The sequence below is a fragment of the Bombus pascuorum genome, chromosome 5, assembly GCF_905332965.1.
Source record: "Bombus pascuorum chromosome 5, iyBomPasc1.1, whole genome shotgun sequence".
NCBI lineage: Eukaryota > Metazoa > Arthropoda > Insecta > Hymenoptera > Apidae > Bombus > Bombus pascuorum.
The window spans coordinates 9377692-9394361 of NC_083492.1; the positions used below are offsets into that span (position 1 = coordinate 9377692).

Below are 16670 nucleotides of genomic sequence, written 5' to 3' on the forward strand. Positions count from 1 at the left end.
ATTACGTGTACTCGTTGTTTTTGCACCTTTAAATTACCCACTACAGCCAATCGAATTTCGTTTTATAACCAGATGCAAGTGGCAAGTTTCAGAAGATAGATAGATCGGACAGGGGTATCAGATGTAAATCTCGAGCCAGAAATCCAATTGGCCAGGCCTGCTGTTTGTTGCTTCAACAAATCAGCTTCAGGCTGCCACACAAAACAATCGCATAGATTGTAGCTGCGTCGAAGGCAGCAATTATCAGGATGAAACACGCCTCGTTCGGAGTCACCGTTCTCGCGTATCGCCAACAATGTACTCGGCATGCAGAGTCGCATACTAGACGACAAGCCATGTTTCATGGCACTTAATCGTTCGCTGACCAGGTCGAGATCGCGCGCGATCTTGGCATGATCCCCTGCATACCGTTTAATGAACGTTCCTCGTGAAAAACCGAGGCTCCTGCTGGCCTTGTTCAACGTGTTTCTACTTGCACGCTCTTTGTGTTTATCTTTTACGAGTATTAGGTTGTTCGAAAAGTTTCTTTCGTTTTATGAGAAAATATGTAGTAGACGCACAATGTTTTTTGTTTTATATTATTATTGAGATATGTATAATTTTATGCGTTAGACTGGGTTGGCTGCGTAGTAGTAATACTTGTATGTGAATATCACTGTGTGCAAGTATGTGTGTGCGCGACGTCTCGAAAACAAAGGAATGTAAACTGTTCAGTCGGTTAACAGTCTGGTATGGAAGAAAGTGCTGAGACGCGTGCAAGTGTGTATCGATGAATATCTTTGAAATCGTTTATCAAATAAATATACAACTATTCTAATATAAATTCCAAGTGTAAATTTAGTGTTCCTATACCATTATTTCGGCTATTAAGATCCAAAATTCTCAACAGTTATTTTGTCGAATTACTTACGATCCATTTTGTTCTGTTGAGATAAACACCGCTACATTTCACAGACTTGGCTTCTCGTTTGTATGAAGCTGCACCGTTGTAAAAAACACGTTTACGAAAGAAAGACAACCTAATAGTTTGTATCGAACTACGTATTGATGTGTACTTTCGAGATAGAATACAGCGACGCATAGTTAGACTGTAAATATTTTTGTAAATTCATATTACACATATACATTCATGTTGTATGTTTATACTTGTGAAAAATAAGCGATTTGTGATAAATAACAATCAGACAGATTAGAAGAATATCTCGATAGAAATAAAGAAATCTCTATCAAATCTTTCAGGAGGCTAATAACGCTTAATAACTTTTAGGTGTTTAATCATTTTTAACGTTTTTTAACAACAACAATATTTTCTTTCGTATCTAGGGAAACCTTTTCTTTGCCATTTTCACTCCCATCATTATTTCTGGCTTTTTTTATCAACTGTCCACGCACCCCATCACTTATCTCCACCTAAATATGGTAGAGCCAACAGGATATCCTACGTCACCAAGGGTTTTCCCAGAAGACCCGTCGATCCGTACTTCCACTTTTACTACCCATCTTAAAAGTAATAGACACTACGAGGGTAACGAAAGTAACGAAGGACTATAGATTTTGTAAATAATAGAATTATCTATTTTTGCTGTATCTTCAATTTTGATTTCTTTGATACGTGTCTTGTAATTATTAGTAGCGTCAATCTATCTGTTTATGTATTTAAAAAGTTTGCAAATTTTACAACAGTTTCTATAAAAATTATATTCTTCTCTGAATGTTGAAATGAGTTTCTTCGGAAATTCGCGTCTCGAATTTAAATTTGTTTCAGATCCATCAATTCAGATATTTTCCAAATAATTTACAAATAATCGACGTACACTGTAGTTTACACGAGTTATTGTTCTCATAATACATATTTCGAGAATCGGTTAGGCGAAAATTTGTCGCGTGAAATGTAGCGTGTATATCGCGCGTGATTCCATGGAAAAATTCAATCGCGCCCTGAAAATGAACTTCGATTATAGTTCGTTCAACGAGGAAGAATGGAACGAAAAATAAATCTGGCGCGCAAGAACGATTAATCATTTGCCTCCGATGGAATTTTCAATTTTTCTTTTACCTTTCTTTTTTTCCACTCAATGTTGACGGTGTTGCCAATTAAAACGTTATACCGTAAGTAAACGAACACGGTTCTGATCATTAAGTTCAATTAACTCGATCGAAGAAGGCAAATCCGAGGATTTATCATTCGTCGTTCTAACAAATTTACAAAAAGCGAAACGCGTTATTGTTGATTTAGTAGTTACGCGCAAAATCCTTTTAATTAAAGTGAGCCACGCAGAAAAGTTCGGAATTTCCATACCCCATCTATTCTCAGTTTCCTATATCCACAACTCGCAAACACGAATTTAATTTACAGGATTCACGATTCGAGTAACTGCTGTCAAACTTTGGATTCATAGCGCGGTATTACCAGCAACAATATACTTTTAATTAATTACGTGTAACACTCGAATCTAGCGTGTACTTTTTAGGATAACACCGTTCCTCGAGAGATTAATTTCTATCAAAAGATATGCCAACGTCGAACGTGTATTTTTCTGTAATGACAGACCCTGAATTAATCACGTTGCAAGGATACGAGATTTAGGACATTTGTCAATAGAATTTATCGAGTACATTAGAGAATTGAATTAAATGGAAATGAAAATATTTCGAAAAGCTATTAGTTTCAAAGACTTTAACTTGCAAGTTAACACGTATCTATATATCTACAGATACTTTTAAGAACGTAAACATAAACGATAAATCTGATGTTTGAATTACCATAAAAGATTAAAGCGAACAAGTGTAATATTTTTAAAGAACGCAAGATCCAAATGTATGCATTTCGTTCGAGTTTGCAATAAAATAGGAATAAAAAGAAAAATTCGAAATTTTCCTACTTCATATTCTGATTAATTTCAACAGAAAGCTTAATACTCCGGAGAACGTACACATAACGGAAATTTGATACGGCGAGTGTTCCCTTTGAAAAAATTGTGTTTTGTTCATTTCATTGGTTGTGGTCTATTGTTCCACGTTTGAGAAACAGTAAATCCTTTTGCTAGGCGATTACATTCTCGATTTCCAGTATAAATGACAGAGCAAATAGGAAACAATGAGACAAGAATACGACAATAGAATAACTAAACCAATTCACAGTGACTATCATATTCACTGACATACATCAGTTTGCCGTCTTATACTGCGACTATTCTACTAGTATCTTCTTAAGCTTTGAGGCTTAGCTCGAACGTGAGCAGCGAGCTGAGCTGCTGCGTTTATTGTCTAACCTAACCTAACCTAACCTAACCTAACCTAACCTAACCTAACCTAACACGTTCGGTGGTTATGTTGGATGGATAACAAGAGACTAAAGTTTCAACGCTAAACGATTATTTTTTCATCCACTATTCGAGTACAATAAACTGTGTACAATTTGTAAAATAAATAATAAATCGTAAAAATACCGACAAGCGCGTGTCTCTTCAATTTTTTATTACACGTGTTCCATTCTTTCTATCTTTTTTAACAATAAATATAGTGAAATATTTTTGATCGTGATACACGAATACGTTGATGCAAAAAATGTTTTATTTATATCCTGTACGATAAGAATGGATATTTTAACAGAATATAGCGAAACTAATAGCTCATGAATACTTTGGTACACTTTACAGGAATGAAAGTAAAATCGAATCATAGAACAATTCGTTATACGTAAATATTGTTCTTTAGTGTTTTCCAGAAGCAAACTTTCCACTCCTAGAGTCGATTTCATATCGCGTTAATGTCAGTGATTCGGTATCTCAAAATCTACATTTTATCACCATACCTGTTTCATTATCAAGGTCGTAGTTATATTTCTTTATAGAATTTCCGTTTGGTGCATCGTTTCTCTGTAAAATCTCTCCAAAATTTTCTATCTCTTCGTCTCGCTAGAGAAGATATAACAATTTGTAACAAGTTATAAGCGAAACTTGCGCTAAACGTAAAAAGTCGATAGAGGAAGTTATCAAAGGTAACCCGTCTAACCGAAAACTTCACATATACACGCAGAATACAGGTACGTAATGCAATCCATCACGAACAGACGTTCGCAAACTATCATGGAAGATAATAAAACTCAAGCTGATCGATAAAAAGTATTCGGATCAACTTTGCCGGGGGAAAAAAGGTAAGAACTCTTTCATAGGACGCGATACCAACATCCTGGAGGCGCGTTAGATCCTCTCACGGCGAATTACAAGAAGCTAAAGGGCGTAAAGAGCGACGAAAAGGGTGGGGTAAAAAGGATGTAAGCTGGAAATCATCTTTGCGAGCGAAGATGGGGTAGAAGAAGAAGAAAAAAAATAGAGGAAAGAAAGGAGAAAAAGAAAAGAAGGGGACGACGCGACGTCGATTGGATTTCTCGAACGAAGGAGGCAGACGCGAACTATCAATAATAATGTAACAAGCTCGAAGATGTTATTGATTTCGACGTTATATGCCTCGCACTTCATCCGTCGACACCCTTTTTTCGCCTTTGCTTTATTACGATAAAAGCTTTGTTAAATTTTATCACCTCGATGGTCGTCGTCGATTTCGTTTCTTTTAATAAAAAAAAAAAAAAAAAAAAAAGGAAAAAGCGAAAAATATATGTCTCGTCAACGTGGAATCCATATCGATAACTCTGTTGTCTCCAAACGGTTCCATGGAGCTTTTTACCGCGACTAATGTCCATTCGACGTTTCCCCAGCGGATTTATTGGATCGGTTCTTCATTAGACACTTTGTCCTCGATATCGTTAAGCCAACCGTGATTCTCGCTTGTTTCACGTTTTGTGTTTAGGTTTTAACACGACGAATACGAATGTGTCCGTGTGTTTGTTAATTTTCTTCTATTTACGCATCGCTACTTTATCGTTGTTCACGACTATTCTAATCAGATTTCAAATTAAAGCAAAATGTCGTAACGAATATAAGTAAGAGTATATCATGTGGAGTTCGCCTTGTAAAAATTCGCTGAAATAGACGATATTTTAATCTCCTCTTATATGCGGTGGTTTTAGTACTTTCAGGAAGAAACTATTGAATAACTTTTCAATAAGATGTACAGCGGACAGGAGACGTTTTATGAGTCCAAGAGGGACGAACGAAAGCCACGGGTGCTATTAAAGGAATGAACGAAGTTATGTTAATGTGTTAAACTTTGGAACATGTCAGTGTTGGTTTAAGAAGTTCACGGAAGGCAGTGTTAACTTGCCAGATGAAGATCGAAGTCGGCGGACCGTTAAATTTAACGTACGGAGTGTTAGAAAATTGATATGAAATTATATACAAGTCCCTGCGCTTATAAAATACCAAGAACACTTCAACGAATGAATATTAAATATAATTCTCCTACGCTTAATTATTTTTTTACCTTTTTTAAACCATTTGAAGAGCCAATATTTAACATTGAGAGAACCAAACAATTTCCAAAATTTCCCAGTGCCTAGTAGTTTATCACAATTATCACGTACCTATATTGACATATCTAATATACTAATGCAACTAATAATTAATGGAATCAATGGTACTAATCCATTGTTAATGTTCATTAAATTTTTATCTACCTATTATTACTTACTTATTATTAGTAACGATTAGGTAAAAGTCCAAGCAACCTGTTATTACCTAGACATATCGCGTTCATGCCGGCAAAGTCACTGGTCGTTACGCAATATTTGTTTCACAATACTCAGTTTAACTATTATTCGTGTATTTTCTCGCGGCCAGATTTACGCGAGCGCAATAAAGCGAGTGGCACGTAACGAGCGCGTTGAAAGCGCAAAATAATAGGTGTTCCGATAATCGAGATTCCGTGGCGTGCTTTCTCACTTATTGTGCTCCTTTAATTTACCGCGAATAATACGCGAACACGTGAGAAAATAATTAAACCGGTGATCCCGGAATCTTTAAATTGGTTTCATTACGTGCCCCGTGCTAGAAAGGGAGGAAAGAAGAACGGACAATGGCAACCGAGTTGTGTTTGCGTTGCAAATGCCGATAATTTCGCAGAAATACCATTGAAATAAATAATGTTTGCGGGCCACGGCCCGAAATCCCTTTTGGCGAGTGAAAATCGAGCCACGTGCATCCGCGAATAGGATTAACCAACAGAAACGCGCGTCGAAATACTAATAAAATGATTAAAAAACGTGATAAATATCAAAGATATGGTATAGATTACGCAATAATGAAAATATAGCCTAGTGTAGATAATTAAAAAAATGAACTGGAAAATTCTTTTCTCTAGGAAATTTCAGCTTTTGATTTTTTAAACAGATACGAGAAGAAGATTTTGAAATCAACATCTACTTTTACAATGCCTTCGTAATTCGTCGTGATATTAAAATATTGAAAGACATTAAAGTGTTGTTCGTTTTAACAGTTATGCTTGCTTGACCTTGCACAAAATTTAGCCGCTAAACGTGAAATTTGAGCAATATATTTCACTTATGGCGTACGCAAAAGACAAGCAAGGATTTTTTTAAAGTATATGGAGCCAACCGTTATGTATGTCCACTAAAGCTAAAGATATAATCTTCGGCTTATGAATTCGTTAAAAATTAACAAACACGCGTTAGAGCGTCTTTGGAAATTCAACTCCTAAAGGATACACAAATAGAGGGTAATACGAATAAATTGCCACAAAAGCAAATACTGTGCAGGCGGAACTATAATATTCCTGGATCTATGAGTAATGTCATTTTGCTATATATTATATATAATATTTACTATATTATATAGTATACTATGTAATAATTAATATAATAACATTTTCCATTAAGATTAGGAAAATAGGTATCGTTATTATCGAACAGTTAAAACGTAAATCGTCCGTGAACAATGAAAGAGTGTACAGCGTAAAGCACGAAAGCATCTATGAAAAGCTTGGCAATTGCGAAATACGCGCGCTTATAATGAAAGCTCGCGAGCATAATCTTTCTTGGTGCGATGGCGTTGTACCATGCCTGCTCGTAAATCTTGCACAAAGTGCCCTAATCCGAACGCTTATCTACCCGCGAGTTGTATAATCGCTAAAACATACTTTAAGTTTAAATCCTTTGATTACAAAGAGTGTAGAAATTATCTTAACCTCTGCATCTGCTTATCTCGAGCATTCGGCACAGCGATTACCCAGTTTCTTTTTCCTTTAACATTTTTCCCCTATTTCCTCTTCTTTTATTTTCCTTTTCAAACGAACATCGTTTGGTCGAGAGAAAATGGCAGGTAAGTAAGAAACACGCACTGGACATTTCCTTCAATTTTCCCCAGAGCCCTCGTTAAAGACCTTCGGGCCGAGATTGTAACGTTACCCTTATCACTGCATTATGCACGCGTGCATACTGTATATTAGCAACGCATATCACGTCATACTACTTACGTAGCTATGAAATATTGAACAATCTGCTTAATATCTTACTTCATGCTGTTAGAGAGTCGCAGTGTACACTTACGGTTGAAAGTTGGGAATAGCAAGTGCACACGAAATGAAACTCGTTGTGAATTCTCTGCGATGGAAGTTGGAAATTTGATGTAGGTACGTTCGAAGATATTTTTGCCACGAAGACTTATTGCTTCGATGGTTTGTATGTATTACGTTTGGATATTGCTTTCAAGAGTTATTTATTTTCCAGTGTTATTTATATTTTAAAAGACACGATACATTGATTTAGAATATACAATTTGAACGAAATCATTCGTCAATTTTGTCCATCGAATTCAATCGCGTCTCCGAATTGTAATACCTGAATCGCAGCTACAATAGTTCCATGAAAATAATTTATCGATTCCTCGCTGAATAAAAAAATCAAGCTAAAATATTTAGCCTAAATAAATTAAAACCATAAAGTCAATATTTGCATCATGAACTGCAAGCTGATCGGAAAATTCGATATTGGAACAAATATGTGAGAGATTCGAAACTTTCGGTTCACGGTATAGGGTATAGTACGTTCCTATACGGAAGTGTAGTGGTGTTGGGCGGTGTGATGGGGTCGAGCGCGAATTTCATAATAATAATTTAATATTCCTACCAGTTGCGGCCATATAAATCAATGTTACAAGCGATTGTATTCGCAGTTACTGGGATCCATTCGCTATTCGAATTATCGAGCAACAAAGCGACTCCCTCGGGTTCGCGGATACTTTTCAAGAACGATACTCGCAAAATTGTATTTAAAGGAACGAAGGAATTCGCTTCAGTATCGATTCGATCGATCATATTCGTGATAACGTAGATTCCTTGTCCGATGCAATTATTTAGACAATTTGTAGGGGAAATTTTTTATCGATTCCGACATTACTGTATTTATTATCGCATTTATACACCAATTAATCATATTCTACCGTATAATATCCTACCCGTGTCATTTGGTGGCACGGTTACAAATATTTGAAAAGAACTATAAAACCCAGTAAAAAAACCTTCATCGTAAAACAAAGTAGATAACGTCTAAAACTCCTGTGGCAAAGACAGCACAGACAGTATAAACAATTTTAAACAGTACACAGTATCTGCCGTAAGCTGGGTTCCGAGTACAAAATTCAATTTCGCCGTGCAAACGGTGCGTTTCTTCGCGCGATCATGCCTTGTCTTTATCTCGGCCTGGCGCAGCTCCTTCACAAGCTATTAATGAGACACACGAGGCGAGCCTAAGCTTTTAGGTGTGTTACCCCTGGCAAGCACCGTAAGCTTCCCCCCGCCCTAAGAAAACCTCGCTCAACTGGCTTATCTCGTCGCGGGGACCACTTTCAACCCTTGGCATACCTGACACCCCCCTCTCTCTTTCTCTCTCCCTTTATCGGTTCGTTCATCGTCCTGGTGGCTCGCGGCACGGGAGCGAAGAAGTTTGCTTTCCGGATAACGAAGGAACCGTCTAAGCTACGGGACGCCCGCAGCGATTCGGCCAACTATGAAAACGCTCGAATTCAGCTCGCCTCTCCCGTACCTTCCATCACCATGGAACCTCTTCTTCTTTCGTTCGAACGGAACGATGGGAAGAAGGGAAAGGGGTTGGTTCGATTGTCCGCCGGAAGAAAAGCAGGCTCGTGTGGCCCCGAGGAGGTGACTCGACTATGCCAAGGAAGGAACCGAGGAAATTGTGGGGGAAGTTCGCGTATAAGAGGGTAAACGAGGACGATGTACTGGCAGTGACGTCTGGGAGAGGGCCTCTTTTCGGAGTTTGATAATTTTATACCGAAGGATTTTGTAATCGGAGCAAAGTTCGTAGTTTAATACTTGTACTTGGATCGCGTGCTTCCCGATGGTCGTCTTATGGTTCAGCGTGGCGGGCATCGTTTGCCAATTTTCATCGTTTTAAAGAGTTTGTGGGAATTTGTTTTTGGTTCGATCATTGGAATTTGGAAGATGTACAGAATCGGATATCGTTATTAATTTCGGATTGTTTGAAGCGCATCGATGATTTTATTCCAATTGATCTTTGGTCGTGTCACGTTTAATAATAAACGTAATAAGATTTGTACATTTAGAAGATTTCAAGGAATTAGTGGAAACTGATTTTCAGTTGCATAATTACTTGTTGCTTTTGATATTCTGGGAATGATATTTCACATTGCAAGGTTAAATGTTATTCGTAATACGCTCACGTTTTCATACTGTCATAATCCATTTGTATTAATATATCCTGTCAAACGAACCTTTCGCACAAAAGAAATGTTTAAAGGATATCTTATGTGATAAAACGACGAATTATATGAAACAAAAGAGCACAAAAGGTATTGTTCTTTATTGAATATAGAATGCATATCGTTAAGTTGACAAAGTTACGAATACCCTTAACGTAAATATTTATTCACTTTATCCTACATTTACATGCATTAATTCGAGAACTATTGGAAATGCTCTTTGCATCGCTGCATACAAAGTTCCGTTCAGTTGATCGGAAATGCTAATACAATATAACTCGATTGTTGGATGACTTGCAAAAGCTTCGTGTTTTCTACTTTCAACCTAAGTTCGAGCAAGAATTATGTTATAAATCTCCGATGAAAGAAATTTAAGAGACTCGAATTAAATACGTTGCATATTCAAGCAAATGTATTCATAAACGAAATTTACTAGTTAAAATAATTTTCATCCGCTTTTGACGTTCTGTACGAGATCGATGTTTGATGATATATCCGTTATAATATTTAACGCGTAATATATATAAGAGCCATTATAAAAATTGATCGAAATTGTTATCCTATCTAAAATCCAATAAAGACCAAGAATTGTTTTAAAAAGCAATATGTTCTGTTTCTATTTATTCTATCTCTATTATACTCCATCTCTTATTAATATATAGAGAAAATATGTGAACGTAAAAATTTCTCCAAGTCGTCTAATTATAGATACATAATCCTTATTTAACCAAATTATAAAATATACTAATTATACCACAACTTAATTATAAATAATTTAACGAAAACAACGTATCCTATTGTTCATAAATATTCTACATTTATAATATCATACCTCTGATCTAAAAACATATCCATCAACGAAAGTTTACAATAAAGCTTCATCGATCCTTAAAAGATCACCTACGAATATGCTCCCTCTAAATTATTCGTGAAACGAAATATTCTTCTTGTGTTTCAGTGAAAAGAGAAGTTGGCTGAAAGACACGAGGGACGTCAAACTATTTAGAAACGAACGCACAACGGGGCTGGTAAAACCCGAAGGCCCGTCGAAATCCGAGCGAAATTGGGTTATCGAAAGGGGTGGAACCGAAAGAAAAACCAGAGGAGACCGAACGGTTGGGAATTAAGAGGGATTAGCGATTCTCTTTTTCAATCTCGTACAGAAGATCGAAGAGTTTTCTCTTCGATAATTAGGTCAACTGTGAGTCAGTGATAACGATGAAGGCAGGATCGTTAAGAATATTATTATAATAGGAGCGAAAATTTCTTAAGAAATATACATTTGGGGAAATCTAATAGAATAACGTATCATTAAGAAGTATAGATTAATTGATTAATTATAATACATTAATGGACGTCGAAATGTTTGTTCGCATTACCCTATTTTTTTAATTTTCCGTATCATACAGATTTCTCTCTTAAAGTTCAGTTGTATTCACAAATATATTATAAAAACTACTAATTTATTTTAGTTTCTCTAATAGTTACACAGTAACGTGTTTCAAGCTTTAAATATTCCTGGGTATTTTCAATAAAGATTCTATTTCATATGTACGTTTGTATGATAAAATGGCAGCATTTACTTATACAAAGATAAATATGTTCATCTATGGTGAACAACGTGGTAATGTAAGTTATGAAAGGTCAATATCAACGACTGTACGTCTTCACTCGAGCTTCACTTAATAGTATCTGATATAAGGTACATCATTGTTGAAGTAGTTGCTACTTCTAAGAAAACTCTACATCTGGTCTTTTTAGTTTTCTCAAGCACTGAAGCCATCGATAGCGTATAGACAAAAGACTGAGACGAAGGCAGACCATAAACAGTAGACAGGCGACGATGGCTTCAGGGCTTTCAGTCATAGGGTAACACTGCTAGCGTGCGGATCTGGACCAACTCAAATTATATTCCTATTTGTATTTACACTTCTGTATTAAAATATATTTTCTACCTTACAATTTATCCACGCGTCCCTTTGTTCACACATCTAATAATCTCAACAATCATGATATTGTCTTTGTCTCGATTAATTGCAGAATCTTGACAAATTTCATACTGTTTCTACTTTAAAATTCCAATGAAATTATTTCTATCATAATCTTTCAGCTTAACGCGAGCAGCAGAATTTTCGATACATCTTCTGAATTCTAAAGGAATATAAAATGATGGATCGTGTCCTGTTCCGTGCAAGATCTTAAAAAAAGATAGTTGAATATTTTAACATCGTAGAAAGTCGTACGAATTATTTCACACGATCCATCGAGTATCTACGAGCAGCAAATAGGAAGGTACCGTGAAACTTTACAATCGACGAATCGCATTACCGCAGCTGGAATGATTAATTCGGGCCAGTGTCATTTTTTTCGATGAATGTGCGGGCAGAAAATTATTCGGGCGAAAGCGGAATTTAAATTCGATGATAAATATGAAATGCAAATCTTCATGTGGAAATTTCGCTACGGCAATGACGGAATCCAAGTCCCGTGGATATAAATTGAAATATAATTCCATTCCGCGAGTGTCGTATTTAATTCGCGGAATCGCCTTCCCTGATTTATTAACGCCCGCCATTTCTTTTATTTCGACGCGTTTGCCATTTTTACGATGTTCTGCGGCAAGAATATAGTACATCGAACTACTGCAACGGTTCCATGGTTATTTATCTTCTTTCTTTTTCATTCAGCAACGGCAGAAAGACCCCTGGAGTGACGATTTTCATTTAGATACCGGCAAAATTTGCGTTATCTCTTTGTTCGTCGCTTTTGATCGTCTCCACGGGTCTGAGTGTAAAGGCGAAATAAATCTAATCCATTTCGTACGAGTCGTTTAACTTAGATTACGAGACCGAACTTTCCATTCTCTAGTCGAATCAAATTCATTTTCCACCTCGAATCACTCGTTCTCATTGTATCATCTCGTTCAAACGAAAACGACCAACCAAATAATATCATTCTACGGGAAAGCCTGTTTCAATCTTTAGTCATGAAATCATATTTCTCAGCAGGGAAGATTGAAACACTATGTATTTAAATGAAGCAGTCGAGATGTTAAAAACGATGATACAATTGATTTCCTCTTCGACAGATCCGTTTCCTCTTTTCACATTTTTAAACTAGATACAAATGACAATCTTTTTTCTTCATTGCTTAGTGGTCTCACTATAAATCTATTAATTTATTTTAGTTTCTCCAATAGTTATACAGTCACATGTTTCAATCTTTAAATAATCCTGGCTATTTTCAATAAAGATTCTATTTCATATGTACGTCTGTGTGATAAAATAGCAACGTTTACTTAAACCAAGATAAATATGTTCATTTATGGTGAATAACGTGGTAATATGGGTCACGAAGGGTCAACTGGAATCGTTAAACTTACTTAAGGAACGCAACCGAGAGAGATAATTAGAAAAAGATCAAACACACTTACCTACGCAAAAAACCATCAAACTGTATATAATCTAAACTTCCTTGGAAGAAGGAGCAGAGGTCGAGTTGTCCTCAAACTCTTCACATCAAACGATTAAAAATTTTCTGCAGCAATTCCAGCAAACAGACACCGCTCTTCCCCGTTCTATTAATCTTTCCCGTTCTAGCTTTCGACGATCGCCCCTGTGCAACTTGGTCGAAACTTCCTCCAACGAGCGTAAGATTTTTAATTACGGCAACCGTGGAATAAAATTTAATCGATGACCCGTTCTTTCCTCTTTTCGTGAAACTTTCATGAAATCGAGGAATTTATTAATCGAGGCCCGGCTCGAACAGAGACGAAACGTTCGAAGAGAAACAAAGGATTGAAACAAGGAAGACGAGAAAAATCGAATTAAATCCTTATTATGTCGTATCCTGTTATTATCTTGTCTCGTAATTATCTTCCATTTAGTATCTTCTTGTCGGTTCGTTTCGTTTCAACGTTTCTCGCAACGTTGCTTAACCGGGAGAAACGCAAGAAACGAGTCGAGCATTCTCGTATTTTCGCGATTATCGATAATAATTCCCCGAACGGTCGCCTTTCCCTCGTCATTAGTACGGTCCGCGACCGGAATGCTCCCATTTCCGGCTAGTTATCGACGATATTCCTTCAGAATTCTGCCGCTGTATCCGTATTACGTCGTATTAGTACGAAATTGCAACCCCGTCGACGCGAGTTCGCCGTAATTTTGATTCTGATTTCCTTCGATGTGCCCCGAATGCCTGATCGTCCTCCAATCCTTCCAAATAACCGTCTTTCTTACGTATCATGATCCAATGAAAGGCCATATCAGACCAGTAAACGTACCGTTGCACGTTTACTTTTCGATTGATTCTTCATTAAAAATCGTTAGATGCTCCTTTTTCCCCATTCAGACTTTACCACGTCAAACTTATTTTCTTTTCCATAATTATTTCCACCTTATAGAAATATTTTCGTCCTGCGTAATGTATCTCCTCTCGTCATTTATATTTGCATCAATTGATCGTGTGAGTTATTATAAATTATCATATCAATGTGATTCCAAGTGATATACTAATTGCACAATGAAGTTTTAGAATTCCCTGAAAATCCCCCGACGTTTTATATTTGCTCCAATTGCCTGTATGGGTGTATTAGCGGCGACCTTTGATCAGTTTAACCGCGTTAAACGCATAGTAATAAACTCCAATCAATTTTGCGATTCGATACAGCTTTCACAATTTTTCTCCAGATACGATGGTAGAACATTATCACTACAAACGGCTTGTAACCGAATTGTATACTGAAGGTATACTGGTTGATATACTCATAAATAATAATAATAATAATAATAATAATAATAATAATAATAATAATAATAATAATAATAAAATGGAAACTTATAAGTTACTATGCAATTTAGAGGATTCGTTAATTCCGCGATGAAATTTTCGCATTCTGTGAAAATTCCACAACGACGCCACGTTCTTGGAAATAGTTCGATCGGGCGATTATCGTAATTATTCGCAAAATCGAGCAACCGACAAAAGCCTGCATAATGTCAAGCTAATGGTAGACAACGATTTCCATTGTGCCAAACCAATTTTCCAGCTGGTTCGAAAAGCACCCAGCTTTTTCGTTCCTGCTTCTCTCTCTCTCTCTCTGTCTCTCTCCAGCGATGATAAACAGTTCCGAAGACGAGGTCGGTGCATTGTAAATCGCGGATTTCGCGGGTTTCGTCGCGAATAAATTCGCACGCTGTCACATTTGTATCTGTCCGCGCGCATGCATGGATGTCGTGTGCACCCTGCATCATGTATTTTAATTCTTGATTCACTGTATCGACCGTTGTCACCGATTTGTCTCAATCGTTGCGAGCTAGTGGATTCGAACACTCCATACCCGATTGGAAAATATCATGCGTTTTGTTTGGTCCTTGGTTTATTTTCGTTGGCTTTTAATACAATTTTGTTTCGATAAAAAATTAGAAACAATTGCCATGTAAGCGTGGTTTTGTATAGGAGAAAATGATATGTTCTAAATATTATTCGGACGATTTAACATGAAATCTGTTATTGCCGAATTAATTCGTTTCAATTAGGTGAAAAATGTTGAAAACGATAGAACACACGATACAAGTAAACCGTGCAATTTCCATGTGTAAAATTTCGAATAAAGATATTTATTTGTCGGGAAATTAGTTTACATTCGCTATGCGTTTTTTTTTAGTTACATTTAGGTGGAAACGTTTCTAATTGAGAAACGTTCCAGTTAACGGGCGAATAAACAACTGCGGCAGCTAATGAAATTTATTGCTCCAATTTTCAATCAACAATACGCGCATCGAATCGTTTCACACTTTCCGATTCGAGGATTTTAAACGTGTCGCATTTTTTCATATAGCGGTCGACTACTGTGCTAGTTTCTTTGCATAAACAGACGGACGATACAATGTGACGCGACGCTCTGGCCGAAAGCCAAATTGTTTTCAAGCAGATTTTATCAGTCAAATAACAATCAAATAAAATCTCATTATCGATGCTTACTCACAGAGCTTGTTTTGGTTAAACGTATATTTGTGTTTCCAAACCAATCCTATTTAACATATGGCATGATTCTTTCACTCAAATCCTCTATAATTTCCACAATTTTATTCTTCTATTCTTTCAAAATAAACCTTTCAACAAGATTTGCATACATCTTAAAAAACAAAATTTTTCAATTCGAGTTCGATTTCTGCATTTAAATTTCTCACAAACGTATCAACTGACAAGTACCACAAATACGAATCTACTAAATTTCGCAAAAATGGAAATTCCCCCGACAGTCATTGTCACGAAACTTATCGATCGCTTGGTCCTTCTGCTTCGAAATTAAGAAGGCGTTAAAAAGAAAAAAGGAAAAAAACAGAGGAAGACGAGGATATTCCGCGTCACCGCATTTACTCTTGGGTCCTCGAAAGCGGCTGTTCTCGAACGACGAGCGTTGCCTGTCGATTTACGAGGCACGATGAAATCCAGAACTCTCACGAGCACGCGAAACTCTCTCTCTCTCTGTCCGAGGGTAAATTAGTTTCACCGTATACGGCGAGACCTTCGAGGAAAACGACGACCTTTTTTCTCCTTGTGTACAACCACTTACGCGTACGCAAATCGGCGCTCGTGTGTCTGTACGAGTGCCTCCGTACGAGAGTGGAGAGGAAAATTCTGGGAAAGTTTGCACGGACTGGATTGCATGGAATGTGATAGCGCGAATGTATGGCTTGGCGAACGATCATCGAATCGATGCAGTGAGTCACAGGGAAAAGGCAAGTTCCTCTATTTTTGCAGCCACGCCGAGTCGAAAATTCGCTGGGAACACCTGGCGACCGGGAAAATTGGATTTTAATTTTTACCAAGCAAGGGAACGACAACTCGCGGAAACGTAAATTCCTGCTTCCGATGCGTTCCTGCGTTTTAATATCGATAGGAGTAGGAAGTTCGTAGTTCGTGGAATGGGGTTGGGTGGAAAAGTAGAGGCAGATCGCTGTTTGGATTCGTGGTCCAGGCAGCTAGTTATGGTTTCCGAATTTAGCAGTGGAA

The 16670-nt window shown here is 37.0% G+C and overlaps 1 protein-coding gene across 4 annotated transcripts in view; it reads right to left on the bottom strand.

The window, feature by feature from the left end:
• The window catches only part of LOC132907231 (nephrin-like), a 495841-nt gene that overhangs the window by 145697 nt on the left and 333474 nt on the right, over window positions 1-16670 (bottom strand). The gene's annotated exons all lie outside the window — the stretch shown is intronic.